Below are 14,987 nucleotides of genomic sequence, written 5' to 3'. Positions count from 1 at the left end.
TAAAGCAGACTCGAAACGTGGTCATATTGAACCAAACTGCACCCGCAAAGCACCAACCGTTAACTCGAAATGAGCACATTTTTTTCGTGACCATAATGAAGTTTGACATTCGGAATAAGCTGGCACGTCTGTTAGACATGCCAGACGTGTGTGTAGTCGAGGAGAGACACAGAGAGAGGTATCCGACATGGGGGAGGGAGGGGGAGGGAGGGGAGGTTTCGGGGTCACTGAGTAAGGTGGGGAGGGGAAAAAAGAGTGAGGTAAATCTTGATTCTCATGGCTTTCTTGTTTATTTCACAAGGTGGGAAGTTCGAAGCGGAGTAGGCCTGTGACCAATCAGTGGTCATCGTTAAAAAGGCAGAATGAGGGCCAGAACCAATCAGACACAAGTTCATCAGAAGGTGGACCTAGAGGGAGGAAGGCATGTCTGAAGGCGGACAAACACTTTTGCATTTTCTGTCAAATGCAGTAGTCAAAAGTACTTTTTGCCATTTGCAAAACAGATTAAAATTGAGAGCAATGCTCTCTTTTTCAGGAAAGCTCTGATCACATTCAGACCTGGAAGCTGATCAATGCAACCAGTGAACTGACGACCTTCAGGTCTCAAGTTGCCCCACTGCTGAAACCAGCACCGCTTGGAACCCACTAAATGGATCACAGTCATTCGGTGTATATGGATGTTTTGAAATGTTTTATTCCCTGAGATTGGAGTGGATCGTAACCATTGTGACTTTAAGCTGACCACAGCTCACCTTCCTCCTCAAGAGAGCAAGCAATAATCTTTACAAAGCCACCTTCCAAGGCTGCAAGAGACAAGTATTTCAAGGCTTGTATGACATAATCCAAAACCCTACGTTTTCTTAGTCCTACTGTGCTGATGTAGCAGTGTGAAAGCTGCGAGTACATCTAAAGCAAAGTACAGTCAAAACACCATCTCGGTCTCAATGTGTTTTGTGATGGTTGATTGCTGATACAACGGGCGTGAACACCTGCGATCGCACGCTCTAAGTCGAACTAACTGAACACCAGATGCATTTTCCAGCATCTGAAGAAGCGCCGCTACCAGAGACGGCACGGACAAACACGCTCATTAATCCGCGGTTTTACCAAACCACAACAAACATTTGAACGTAGTGTTTTCTCATGTTTACACTCTCCTGTAATGATGGAGCCATTAGACATGAGACTTGGTCTCACATAAAAGGACTCATCACGCTTCATCATCACAACGGTCTGTTGCCTGTTTGAGGACAGTGAGGCCGGGCTTCCCCTCGTCTGGCTGCTCATGTCTTGACTCATGGGTTCCTGCAGGGGGGTTGTCCCTCACATTTCTTGACTGAAAGTAAATCCCGCCTATACAATCCCGGATCTCAACCTGGAGGTCCGGACCACCACAAGGGACTGCAGGATGAAGGATCTCAAGAATCAACATAAATTAGTTACTTTTGTATTGTTTTTGAAGATTTGTGAATAGGCTTGGGGCTTCGAGTGAACCTGTTTGGCTCAGTTAAAACAGACTCAGGTCCATGTGGGTCCTGACGATACAGTTTGACAATCACCAACATCATGTTTGCTCCTCTTGGTTCATTTCTCAATAGTCGGTGTGAACAGGAACCGGACCATAACTAATATGCAACCAGGTTTAACTGTTTCCCCTTGGTCCAGACCAATTGAGCTGAACTTCAGGTGTGAAAGCACCATGGGGTTTGTTGTCGATAAAAGAGATATTCACTAGAGACCATGTTGCTACGGGATCACACTGACGTTAAATTGAACCAGACCTCAAGTGGACCCCTACCTGCCTTCCTAACCCCTATACTTCCAGCACCCTTTGCTCGGACCACACCCCTCTTCTAGATCGGCACATTCTCTCGCACGTATATATGTGACATACACATATCTTTGTAGGTTTCAAAGGCTCTTTTTCATATGGTGGCCAGCGCAACTGGCGTATTGACTTTGTTTGTTGTCATCGCCATCAACTTCGGCCAAGTCACTCATGTGGAGGCAACACAACAAACAACATTGTCCTCTCTCTGGGGGTTGAATGTCTCTCACACACTCTCTCTTCTGGTCAGTACACACACACACACACACACACACACACAAACACACACACACAAACTGAAACTCCATTACCCTTTTGTCGTCTGCTGAGGCCAACTCCCTCATATGGAGGAAACAACACACGAGGATCTTTGATGTTTTGGATACGGACCCAACTGAGTCCACATGTTTCCCGAAGAGACGATTAATGGCTGGTAGAAGAGAAAAGGATTGACAGGTCCTGAACTCCTATTCACAGCACACCAACACGTCATGTCACATTTGTTTGTGCAGCGGTTTTGATTGTCGGTCTCGTCTCAGATGTGGATGTTTGATGAGGCAACATGGGCGCTTTGAGAGAGACAACCTGCAGCGTTTGTACGGTAGAACTCGGGTATGTAAAGTTAGATAACTCGCATTACGTCTGAGCTATTACTTAAAACAGTAATACATTACATTAACACCTTAAATCCTTGTTAGGGCTAATGGCAGGGCTCTGCATTGGCCAATTAGATCAATTTGTTTTTGCTATAATCTCTACCTTTTGAAATAACGCAAAGCTTTTTGACTTTTTTTTACCCCGGCTTGTTCATGTTTGGACATCCAACTGATATAAGTGGATGTGATATTAGGAGTTTTCGACAGCAAGAAACACTTGAAAAATAGAAATAAATCAGATAGCTTTTTAGATACAAATTGTCGGTATCCTTTTCTTTCTTCAGTACATCCTTCTTGTGTCTCTGGCTTCTCCTCGTGTGTGCATCTCGCTGGTGGGAAGAAAGCAGTCAATGGTGGAGAATTACCACGCTGTTGCCTCATAGTCCCCTACATCAGCTCAGCACATTCTGTTAAGATGTGGCAAGGCAACAATAAAACAACACACAGATTGGACGCAGTCAGCAGTGTATCTTTTGATGTGATCTGTCAAGCATCTGGCAGAGGAAAGCGCACTAACAAGCTAGCATTAGCGTAGCATCCGAGCGGGCTACAAAATCAAACGTTGTCATCAGAGACACGTTGAACCACCTGCTGCCGTTACCCTTCAGGTGCTTTCTTCATATGAACTCTGCAGAAGTGGTCTCCCCCTCCTTCCACTGTCGGTTCTGTGAAGTTCCAGCAGCTCGACGGGAACACTTACAACCCTGCTGCCTGGAGACTTTGCATTTTCACACCTATAGTAAGCCTCCACTGAATGCAGTGTTTCCTGCAAATGTGCAAGCAAGCTGTGCATTCGTGATAAATGTGTCTCCTTCAGAGGGCAGAAAGGGGGAATGCATGCTAACTGTTAACAGTTGGATGATAGAGTTTATTTATTACAAATTGTAAGAGGAAATACTCCTGGAATTCTGCTATTTGGACTGCACAGATAGCAAGTAAATGGACAGAAGATTTATTGAATGCATTTTCACTTGGGTTGCTTTGCATGTGAATGTGAACCTTGCAGGGTTACAGCAACATATAGGAATAGTGCAAAAATAAGAGGTATTAGTTCAAAAAGGTTTTTCAGAGGAGATGATTGAAGAAAACACTTAAATATGAATGAAATGACATTCATAATGAACCTTGACAGTTCACATTTGCCTGTTGAGAGGCGACAAACTAATCTGAGAAATAACGTTCAGTTTTATACCGCTGAGCCTAAAACAAACACACGTGATCCGATGACTACTCAACCTTTCACTGGTGAGGATTACAGTCCTTTGTCCCGGTGGGTTGCTGGTTTGAAACCTCATTATATCGTGTCTGATTATGGATTTAATCCTGGACCTGACATCGACTGGTCCACTGGACCGAGACGCCACATCCGCTCACTCGACGGGAGCGACCCGGATCATGGGCCGCTGAAACTTCGTTCTCAAATTCAGACGTCTCTCACCCGTCCAGGTGATGGACAGCCATGAAAGGGATTACAGAAATTAGCATAACACATTTTAGTGAGAACACATGAAATTGCTCTTTTACGTTTTGATCAAACGCTGCGAAACTGTAAATTCAAGACAAAGACGGAGGCCTTGAGGGTTTGCAGTGAATCCAAGTGTTACATTGGTAAATCAGGCATTCATGGAGGGAGGGGATAGCAGAACAGTGAAGAAATCTTTCTTAACCACTATTTGTTACAGTTACACCTTTTTATAGAAAAAAATACATAAAAAATTAAAGTAGTGCACAAGATATTACATAACAAGCACTGTAGTGACTAATTTCTGACATAATGCACTGCATGTTTTGATGTACACCTTGTTTAAAGGCTAATCAAGCACCAAAAGCTTGTGTAAATACTTCTCCCACCTTGTTTCTCGACCTTTTCCTAAAATACTGCTTGTTCTGCGTTGTTGGCATTTAAAGTCTGATGCCTGCAGTGCAACATGGGAGCATAGATTGAAACGTGCCAAATTCAGTGCGTCATTTTCTGCTTTGAGTTTGGGCCTTTTAATGTTGGCTTCGGTCGCAATGACACTCACAGCAATGACTGAAGAGGATACTGAAAGTGCTAGTCCCGAAAACTCGTCTGGGACTTTCCGTCATTGAACCTGGTTATCTCGGTCTTTCTTGTCATCCTCTAGTGGCCGCAGGAATTATTTGCTCCGTCAAGATGGTGTGACATCATAGAGCAACGAAGTCCACAGAGGGAGGGAGTTGTAATTTTAACCCAAACCACAATGTTTCCCCAAACCACAAACAATCCAACCTTCACCATAGTGGTGTCAGAAAACTAGCTTATTGCTGCCGTGCTGATTTGTAACAGATTTTTGAAGACAGAGCCGAATGACGTCATCCTGCTGATGTGTGCGTCACAAACATATGTAGAAGGAAAGTTACTAATAATGATTTTTTTTATTTAATTGTTGAGCATTTTATGTCAGTTGGTTGGATTTAGGGGGTCGGTCTTAAGTGCTGCCTGGAGCTGCACGTTATTTCAATAACATTTGAATGTAATTGTAGTTTAACTACTGTCTTGTGAAGGGGGAAATTACTCTCTTCACATTTTTAGCAGCTGCAGTGACTGTTACCATCATCATCATCATTATCGGTGCCAGTCATGGCGAAAACTCTTACAAACACACTTGCAATGCAATATGTGCTCTGTTTTGATTTTTGAACCATTTTTTTTTCTTCCAAAATGGGTAAACAAGTCCTACCAGATTTTTTTACAACCAGCTGTTTTGGATCCTTGTAAAAGGTTGATCTGCCTGATCCCATAATTTATGGTTTGGGTTGCATAATGGAACAGCATTCATGTCCCATTTCTGCAGCAGCACCGTGTTTGTCTTTGTTGTTGTTAACGTGGGAATCATAAATCCAGCTTCCTCTTCTCCTGAACTGTTTGTTGAGAAAAGCCGAGAACCGTGCTCCTCTCTTAAGATGTGAGAGGATTCTTCTGTGCTAAAGCATTTTGAGAATGGATATATGCTTATATTTAAATGTAAAACATGTACTGGGCTAAAAGAAGAAGAAACATTTAAAGCGGTTGCCAAATGATTGTGTCCATGTGTCTAATTGTCCAGATCTCCATTCATCTTTAATATGGATTAATGAAGCAAAACAGTTTTATTTGGCCCGCGTGGAGCCTATTAAAGCCATCTAACAGTCAGCGTGTAGGGACCTCCAGCGGTGGGTCATGCTAGTTCATGCACATGCAAACACGCACGCAAACCACCCAACCGCTGTCGGGTTTCTGAAAAGTGACAATCCTAATAACCTAAAAGTGTTTGGTTCCATGAATAAATAAATCAATCCCCAACTTCAGTTCCCAGGATGCTCATCTGGTTTACTGATAACCCGGCAGATGCAGTGATCCTCGCGCTGGTAAATCTGTCAGTTTGTCTGACCTTAAATACGCCTGTCCCTCACATCTAGCATATCCCGCCACTACCGTGAAATCAAGAGGAATCTTCTTGATGTTGGGAGGCTAAAAAAAAGAGGGGGTGCCTAGGATATAAAATACTCAACTTGCGTTTTCTTTTTTTTTTGTCCCACAGTTGCTTGAAAACCACAAACTGTGCACAAATACTTGCTGCACAAATACTTTAATACATTCCTGATGTTCCCAGTTTACATACAGCTATGAACTCCGATTAAAACGGTACTCCGCTTACTCCGAATAGTCACTATCCCAAAGAATTGCGAGGAAGATGATGGCTCGTGATAAACGAAGCAAATGAGCTAAGGCTTTTAGAGCTGCGTGTTGGGAGGGGGAGTATGGAGAAGAGTGGGTGGGCTGTGATATATGTAACAAGCGATGATGTCACGGGAACAATTTGTCTGGGAGATAAAGAGTCGTTATCTAAGAAAGATGGAGAGAGAGACACGGAGAGGTCAAATGTAGTAAAGGATATCGCCACTAAGATGCATGATGAGATGACCTCAAGATACTATTCGCCATAGTTTGATATCAGTCGAGGTAGAATAACATGTGCTTGCAGTGCATCATTGTGAATTTGTGACTCCTATCATTGATGTTTTTAATCATTATTATCAGTAATAGTTGCCATCCAGTGTTGTAGCACAGTTTGAGAGCTGAGATTAAACATTGTCTCCAGTCTTTGATATATTACGTCTCTGCTAATTTCTGCTGGCCAAGACGTTTCTCTCCCCCCCCCCCCCCCCGACTGTTGCAACACCGCTCTCGCATTTCTTCCTTTGTCACTCCCTCGCAGAGCAGAGAGGTCTTGTAAAAGTCCAGCTGTGAAGACAAATTCCAGCGCTGGGAGAAAAAAAAAAAAAAAATGCTATCAGACAGCATTAGCCCAAATAACGTTGTTGATTAATCATTTGCTAACAGGCTCTGACGTCGCTTCATGCGAGAGACCATCCAAAGGCTGAGAGGCATTACTCACACCGCCTGGTGTTTCTGGTCACACGCTGACACACACACACACACACGCACACACACACACACACACACACACACAGAGAGAGCTTGTACATGTGTGCATACCACTCTCAGGCTCCTTTGGCCTGCTACCTGACTGAAGCTCGCAGACCGAGTTTGGTTTGTAATTCAACCCCTCTTTGCTCCGAGCAAACGACAAGCAAAGCTCCAGCAGGTGACAGAGACAGACAGCATGACGTGGAAAGAAAAGAAAAGAAAAAGCATTTGTGTTTTTTTTTTTTTTTTTTCCCAGTGAGAAATTAACCTCAACGGTGATTAATGGAACTGATCAGAAACACATGGTTAAACTGCTCCGAGGTCTTGATGAGAGGTGAATCCGAGGGCCTGATATTCTAGATCTAATTCATTACTAAGTACGTGTGGATTCATTGCCTCGACAACAGCAGTGGATCAAAGCGGCCGATTGGATTACTGAATTTGCAGTGGATGATTGCTTTTTACAGCGAGACGGAGAGACGAAAAAAAAAGAGAAAAAAAAAAGAAAGCAAGTTCGATATCTCTTTCTCAGTAATCCTTTTGTGCGATGACAACATTATTTCCATGCTGGTGTCTCTCTCCCTCGTTACAGTAAACCAGAACATGTGTACGTGGTGTCGTTTGTTTGTGCGTGTAATTAAAGACCCGTCACTTTGAGGCACTTAGGTCTCCCCAGGCCAAGACACATACACACAGAGATGTCTGTTCCATAATAAAACCAAATGAATCATTGTAATTATTGTCAGACGGGTGCTGGGAGGGAATACCTCAGAGGCCAACATTAAAGCGTCATGTAAGCACGGGCATCGCTTTAGTTTTAAACCTGAGCGTGTGTGTGTGTGTGTGTGGTTCTGCAGATTATAAAAAAGCAATGAAATCAGTGAAGCTCTGGATGCAGGTGACAAGATAAATGGCAAACACAGAATATTATCAACTCATCTAACAGTAATGATCCTGATAATATGCTGAACCGTGCTTCAAGAAAGTCTCTAGATATTCGATGGCCTCCCTGCTAACATCGTTACGCAAGGCAAAAATGTTCAAACGTTCCTGAAATACTTTTCATGAACTCCCAAGTTAATTCGGCTACAAATAATATTTTCATTTTCGTTTTTTGGTGCTGTGTGAAATGCCTCAACGCAATGATGCACAACAGCCTGTCGGCGTCAGGTGAAATAACACGGCTGGACCATGACTCACCGGAAAAGTTCTAATGTTGATTAAAAGACGACATTTGAAATCTTGTGCAATGATTTAGAGCGTCGATGGGACCTACCACTGTGTGTCGTTTGCTATAGAGCTTAACGGTTTAAAGGTCTAACACCTGGGGTCAATATTTCCTTCGCAGAAGCATAAAAGTGGTTTCACATTCTGTTAATGGACGTGAATTGTATCTGTTACTACAACCATAAATGTTCGTGTGTGGTCTGCAGAAAGACGGTGTGAATACAGAACTCCTCTTGTGTCCCAGTGTTGCCTTCACACGCCGTTGTAATGAATGTCTCTGCAATGCCTCGGTGACAGTCCACTCCGCACCTCATAGCAGACAGACGAATAAGTGACTTGCTGGTTAACAGTTGGTGGAGACCAAAACAAGAGATACAAGCAGTTAAAGGTGCTATTGTTAACATTCAGCCACTAGATGTCACACTCTTTCTCGCCTGTTCTATTACATTTTGTTCTATTTGCCATTTTCAATAGCATTAGATTAGCTATAGATTTTGGCTGCTTTGTGTGGTGGAGTTTCAAGATTCAGGTAACAGAATCCGGAGTAATCTTAGGATATGGCTAGCTAGTTTTAGGCAACTTTAGCTTGTCAACAGTGCAGTGCTGTGTGGACGCAGGTGTATGCCGTGTTTCTACTTATTTTGCTCTCAGTATTGCGTATACCCATTTGTTGAAGGAACTGTATTTTTTCTCATGTTTACAGTAACAGCTATAAACAGGTATAAATACATTAGTTAAGGTTATACAGATTATGGCTGATAGTAGTTATCAAGGTAGATCTGATTTAATTACGTTATAAACTGCAGGAAATTATCTTATTGTCAGAAGTTAAATATTTTCATATTGCAGATTCCATGTGATTTAAGTAACTAATAACTGAATGCATTTGTGGAATTGTTTTATCGTAGTACTTAAGGGATTGTCACACAGTAATTAAGTAGGAAGTCTTGAGAAAGGTTGTGTGCGTCTGCTTCTCTTCTGATGAAGAAGCTGTGTGACATTTTTCAAACATGAAAAACATAACATTTAAAGGGAGGAAGCCAAACACTTCCGAAAAAATGTAACAAACGCACGCTTGGAAGGAGCACACTAGTGATGCAACGACAAAATGTAGTGAGTCCTTCTGCGGCGGTGACTCATGATAACATTGTTATCAGCTCGGGCTGAGCATGAAAAGTCATCTTTGATGGGTTCTTCCCAAAAACCTGTTGGTCTAAACAGGAAGATGCAGCTTCCAATCACATGGCCAAAACCAGACTAAATAAAAAAAAGTTTAGGTATTAGAGATGCTAGGCTGCAGTGATATCGGAAGAATGCAAATACGTCTCCTCTGGCACTGGAGTGTTTAGTCTGAGAACGGCACACCGCCATCTGCTTTACAGCTGCTTGTTAGAGGAGCTAATTAAAACAATGATAATGTCCGATGGTTTATGCGACATTAAGCTAACGTCTAACACAACCAATCAGGAGGTCGGGGAGCACGGGGGCTCAAGAGTTGTGACCGCAGAGAGCAGAATGAGCTATCGATGTCTGAGGCAGTTCAGATTAGTCATTCTTTAATCAGGTAAATGATCACATTGCCTGGAAGGTTACCCCGGTGATTTACCGCAAACTGTGTGAAAGAGGCAAAGTCATGAGGATGCATCACCTGTGAACCACGTTGGGCACCATGATATTTTGGTACATTCATGGTGCCCATAAATTGAGGTTTTCACCAGAGTGGTGTACTGACCTCGCCCTTTATCTCTTCCCCTCGTTTCCCGGGTTCTTCATCTCATTGGTGGAACCCCAACACAACCGAAGTTCTGCCCTTTTCCCAAGCCATTCCCACGAACCCCCTCACATTAGCAGCACTATCTTTTCTTCTTCGTCCTCCTTCATCCTCTTCATCCTCTCTCACTCACATGCCCCTCGGCCCTGACACCCGCCTCCCTTTGAAGTCCTCCTTTAAGAGCACAATTAACCCCCTCCTCCAGACACTGCACTCACTTCTCACCTTTTTAATAAGACACTCATAGACAAGTGTCAGACTTTTCGTTCTTTCCCCTCACCCACACTCTGTCACACGCTCGCATGCAGCTCTGCAGTTACTTACAACACGCCTGTAAATTCTTTGTCACTTGGCCGCGAACTCAGGGACCCCTTCCTGTGTAACCGGCACTGTGGGAGAGGGAGAGAGAGGGAGAATGAAAGAGTGACACAGAGGTGTTTTCTGGTGGTTTGACTTGGTGTTAATGTCATTTCCGGTACTTTGATACAAAGTGAATCAGTGGTGACTGGGGGTGAAAAAAGCCCATGAAAGCAGGACCACCTGTTGTCGCGCTCAGCGTGTGCACAATACCTGTTTGTTGCACCGACATACACAAACACATGCGGACACCCATGCGGTTCCCGAAACCAAAGTGGTTATTATTCTGAGCTCAGCTCGGCACCCCCATACTCCCACGATCTGTAAATGCTCAGCGTTTCCTGCGATGGCGGGGAAACGTGCCCTCGGGCTGCCGGAGTAATTCGGTGCAGGGGAATCCAGCCTTTGTGACTCAGCCTGTTAGCGCAGGGATGTTTTTCTTGTCATGCAGGGTCATGGAGCTGATGAATATTGCCTGATAGCAGTAAACGTGGTGAAATAATGATGGAATCATCTTCTTCTTGTCCTCGTGGGAGATAAATCTGTCACAGATGGAGATGTGTGGATTAGAATTAACTTCTAGTCAGGCTTCAGATAGTCGTCTAAATTCATCTCTCGCATGAGGCTGCTTTGTTCTTGACTATCTAAAACGGTATCTGTCATGAATTCTGGTTAAATGAAGACTTTAAAACAAGCATGGCCATCTGAGCAACCACATCAAACCGCTGAGCCGTGTTCCAGAGACTCGTAGTAGTTTCTGTAACAAACCTGGTGGCTGCATCTGCATGCATTTAGTCCACACAAATAACTTTTTGTCCGATCTTGATTTGAGGCCAATTTGTTATTGTACAGTTCTAGAAATTCAGAAACGCAAGTAAATACTTTCTCCCTGCATGGGGGGCATTGTCATGTTGGGATAGGAGAGAGCCTTCACCACTCCCTGCAGCACAATTTGAATTAAATATCATTGGAAGCTGTCATTTTTAAGATTTTCCCTTAATTTGAGATACAACTAGACTGAAAAAACAGCCGTGGACCAAAAGTGCACAAAAGGGGTGTCCACTTGCTTTTGGGCATCTATTCATGAGTGAGCGTGAGGGTCCAGAGTTCAGCAGCTTTAGGAGGAGTGACATGGGGCTAAGCCTGCTGAGTATTGGGTTAGATTGAGAGGATATTCCATATGCAAACACAGACATGCTGCCTTCCTATAATAACTTCCTCAGAAGCGACGGCAGCTCAGCGTTGAGCTATTTAAGACCAGCAAGCCTTTGAGGAGGGAGGATTTTCCTTCCCCACATCTCCCTCTCCCTCCCTCTGTCTCTCCCTTTCTGTCATTAATAATATGATATTGTCCCATCTGTCAGGGGAGCCAGCGTGGACCACGTGTTTCCACTTAGGCTCATCAGAACCTGATGTGGGGAGGCCGGAGTGAACGCGAGGGACTGAAACTGGGAAGCCTGGCCTGGAGTGGGAACGGAGGCTCAGGGCGAGGTAATTAAATCACAGGGTCTCCACTATTTCAGCGTGCAGGTATACACTTCAGTGATGTATAAAAACTCACAAAGTCTGTTTGGAATAAGAGAGACTCTCGGTGAAAGATACTGCAAAACCGTTATTATCCACCTTCAACAATAAATAGTCAAATAAAGAGGTTTTTCCTGAACGTTCACATGATCTGACATCCACACACTGCGCAAAACATCCCCCCCTCTCCCAGATGCTTTGGTTTCATGGCTCCCGGCCAAATGTTTACATGCACATATTTTTCACAATATATAAGGGATCATATAATTAGATTGTCTTACGCGATTGGTTCACAGAGTAAAGTGTAGGTGCCCTGGGACGCGAGCGAGTTGACATCACTATTAACATATTTGCGAGATGCCATAATGTAAAACACAAACAAGAAAACTGGCCTGATCAAAGGGCTCGTTCTGCCCGCTGCTATTACCCCACCTCCAGACAGCATTGCTGCAATCATTCTCTACTAAATCAGATGCAGAAATAAACATCTCTGGGGTTTGGAGCTGCAGCCAAAACACTTTCGGATCGGGGATCTCGTCCAACTATCCCACATCCAGACGGAGGGAAAAGAGCATTTCTGATCCAGGATGCAGTATATGATAATGTACGTTTGAATATCATTCATATCGTAGTGAGGCACGTGCAGCATTTGGAGGTTAGCAGACAGCGGGGTCGTGCGACTTGCTCTGAATCCTGTTTAGCAACAAGAGGAGCGACGTCGACACTTATATGATCGTAACCGTGGTGCTCGCTGCCGTCCACAATACAGCACTTGGAGTTTTCTGTGCGAGGACTTTGCTGGTGAACCCCTATGTGGTCTGCTGTGTTGTGGTCCTCCGCAGTTGTGAGTGTAACTTTATCTCGGTGACCTGGGTTACTGCCGCCAGCAGATCTGCAGTCAGCTCGCTGATGTCAGGGAATGCACCGGCGTGCCCAGAGATGGTGTAGCGTTTTTTAGGGGGAATACCACTCAATTTTAAGAAATCCCATCTGCCGCCATCACAGCGCAGCACCGTCAAACGTCTTCTTCTAGGGGAACCGAGTGATGAGAAACCGGAGAGCCGAGGGTGTAATCCGTGATGTCATTCTGGTGTTCCGCCCGGAGCGACAATCAAGATGAGACTGAATTTTGTGATTTTTTTCTTTTTTGGTGAACTTTCGCTGATGTTAGATTTGAGTCATAAAATGTAGTTTTTCTCAGAGGGAATGTTCCAGCACACGGTTCCAGTCACCTATTCCAACTTTTCCAATTGATTCTCTATGGACTTGTGCACTGAATCGTTTCTGACTGCATTAAATGTTCACATTGTATATGGATTCAGAAATCCTGGAAATGTTATATTGTAATGGTGTAATTCAGAGGAGTGCCTTTTTTGTATATAAGATCATATCAGGCCAGATCTCCTCTCCTGTCCCTCCACTCTCTGACCCCTCTCGTCTTTTCCTATTCAGTAATGTTTGGCGGATTCTACTCCAAATGTAGATTTCTCAAAAGGCATCTTTGCATTATTTTCATCTTTTATCCATTAGACTTTGGTTCACAGATCGTCTTAAGATGCCACAAGGCAACGAAACCCATAGATTTTCGGTCATTTCGATTTGGTTTGATTCCATTTGGTTTGCTTCAGAGAGGAGGACTTTTGAATGTTCTCCATCAAAGGATTGCTCTGTAATGGAATTAAAAACGTGTTTTTCACCAGCGAACAAACCCAAAATGTGTCTATGAAGTTCACCTTTGCCGTGACACGAACCATGTTGTAATTTAGTAAAACACTTAAAGCAGTTTGTGTTTTTTTTACTGCAGATACTTTGTGTACACATGTTTGATTGTGTGCATGCTTTTTTTTTTATGTGTATGCGCATGCTTTCATGTGCATGAATGTGTGCAAGTGTGTTTGTGGGCCACAGTAGGCTGCAGGCGAGGTTACATCTTGCAGCAATTAAGCTGCATGCGTCTCTTACGCCCCCCCATTCATCTACTGCAGGGTCTTGTTTCAAGGCCAGTCTGCGTTAGACAAACTGAGAACGTTTGACGGCTTGATGGTTGAACACAGCAACAACATGTTGCACACACCAGTTAATTACTTGACAATAAAATGTGGTCGTATTGGACAGCACGTAAGCATGTTAACAATGCCGACAAACCCGTGGAGATGTGCAGCAGGAGGGGGGCAGATGAAAAGAAAGAGGGGGAGGAGGGAGGAGAGCAAAAGAGACGGTGAAGGGGGGGGGGGGCAGCGAGATAGCTGAAGTGAGAGATTATGTGAAGGCTTTAATGTGATGACAGTTGCTGAGTGATAGTTACTGGGAATGAAAATTAGATTTTTTGTAATGCGGGTTCATTCCTCCTCTTCATCACAGCTCCCATTAAACTACATATGTAAACACAGTGTGTTGTGCCAAGAAGAGAGCCGCGGATCAGTGATGTTTAAGAGTCACCTAATGACAACATGGCGAGGAGGTATCAGGGCAGAGATTACTGACCCAAAATACCTTCCCGTTCATCGGTGCCTGGATGCCAAAAGCCGATCGTCCTCAGCATTGCTCACCACTGCAAAAAGTCACAATATCATTATTTTTTAACTGTAGTTCAACAGTCAACCTCTTGTAGACTCACATAAGTATTATATTAGACTGGCTGTGGCGTTGTAATGGAAATGAGTATGTAGAAAGTTCCACACTGCCCCGTGAAGGTGGTTGCAAGAGATTCAATTATGACACATTCAGGGCTCTCTATTATTCCAGTCCAGTTTTTCAGAGAACCCAGCGCCAGACCAACACCACATAAAATGCAGAAAAGGGGTATCTGCGTACTTTTTGCCTTATAGGTTGAAATGCCAAAAGCTCATTTTAGGAATCTAATTATATTCAGATCAGTCTGTTGACATTGTCCGTGATGATACGCTGTGAACATTTACACTTAATGTTCCATTAATCCACAAATATGTCATCAGTCTCAACAGTGATGCTCTTTAGCAATCTTTTGATTTTATTGTGGGAACAATAAAATACCTGCATCATGAGAGAGATCAGAGTTCAGCTGCAGCCCAGATATGTGGACAGTTGTCATCAAGCAGAGGAGCCTCTCGGCTTTGAAGGCTTTGCATGCAGGTTGCAGCAGCTGGTCGTACGTCAGCTCTGTGTCACAACTTGAAACAGACACACAAACAACTCACATAACTTACTATTTCT

The sequence above is a fragment of the Eutrigla gurnardus genome, assembly GCF_963514095.1.
Source record: "Eutrigla gurnardus genome assembly, chromosome: 19".
NCBI lineage: Eukaryota > Metazoa > Chordata > Actinopteri > Perciformes > Triglidae > Eutrigla > Eutrigla gurnardus.
The sequence above is the reverse complement of the archived record's forward strand: the minus strand, read 5'-3'. Positions refer to the sequence as shown.